This window comes from Gymnoscopelus braueri (genome assembly GCF_963280865.1).
Source record: "Gymnoscopelus braueri genome assembly, chromosome: 10".
Lineage (NCBI taxonomy): Eukaryota > Metazoa > Chordata > Actinopteri > Myctophiformes > Myctophidae > Gymnoscopelus > Gymnoscopelus braueri.
Genome location: NC_137611.1, coordinates 19,058,064 through 19,058,975, shown reverse-complemented (window position 1 = coordinate 19,058,975; position 912 = coordinate 19,058,064). Strand labels below are relative to the sequence as shown.

The 912-nt window shown below is 36.0% G+C and overlaps 1 protein-coding gene across 1 annotated transcript in view; it reads left to right on the top strand.

The window, feature by feature from the left end:
* Positions 1-375, top strand: part of casq1a (calsequestrin 1a) — an 11,523-nt gene extending 11,148 nt beyond the window's left edge. The window contains exon 11 of the mRNA XM_080440156.1: positions 1-375. This exon is cut by the window's left edge and continues 1,713 nt beyond it. The gene's annotated coding sequence lies outside the window, so the exon portion shown is untranslated.
* Positions 376-912: the final 537 nt, after the last annotated feature.

The window sequence follows — 912 nt, the reverse complement described above, 5'->3', positions numbered from 1 at the left end:
CTATTGTTTTTTTTTATATTCCTACTTCCTTTTATTTTTCAAAGTGCTGGTGCAATGTCAATGCATTATGTCTGAGTCCATCTGTGAAGTCTGTTGCATTTTGAATGTTTGAATTGTTGTTTATGTTCAGGTTTTTTTATTACCCCAAACTCCAAACAAATGAAATATAATTCAAGGGTGCTAGCAGGCCTCTCCAACGGGTCATAAGTCTCATGAGCGTAATCTGTTAAATTATTGTAACTTTGTGCACTGAAAGTGCTGTACATCTTATGGATGTTTTCTACTATGACAAAAATATGTACAACAGTCATATTCTATTTTTGTAACAAGATAAATTTTACCTTACTGTAAAGTCTTAAATAAAGGACACCTTGGACAAAATTCCCTCCAATGTTTCTTAAGTAGTTGTGTATCTGTGTGTAGAAATACAAACGACTAAGTATAATACTGTTTTACTGTTGGTCATGGATGTCCAACTGCAAAGATTAGAGGGACCTTATTTAGTGTGCAAAAATGAAAATGACATGAGACTTGACTTAAATTTGCATGTCTATGACTTGTTGGACAAATATTATTATTCTTACATTTCTAACACACACACACACACACACACACACACACACACACACACACACACACACACACACACACACACACACACACACACACACACACACACACACACACACACACACACACACACACACACACACAGTAACCTTTTATTTATGTCCACACAAAGGAGAGGATACAAGGGCACAAATATTAAAGGTGCAGTAAGATTATATTCACAAAATCATGGCATATGTCTTCATGATGCAATAAGCATGTCACTCAGTACTATATGGGTTAAGTAACACCGTCTCTGCCATATGTGGCGGCTGCCAATTATAGCAGAGACAGCACAATAAT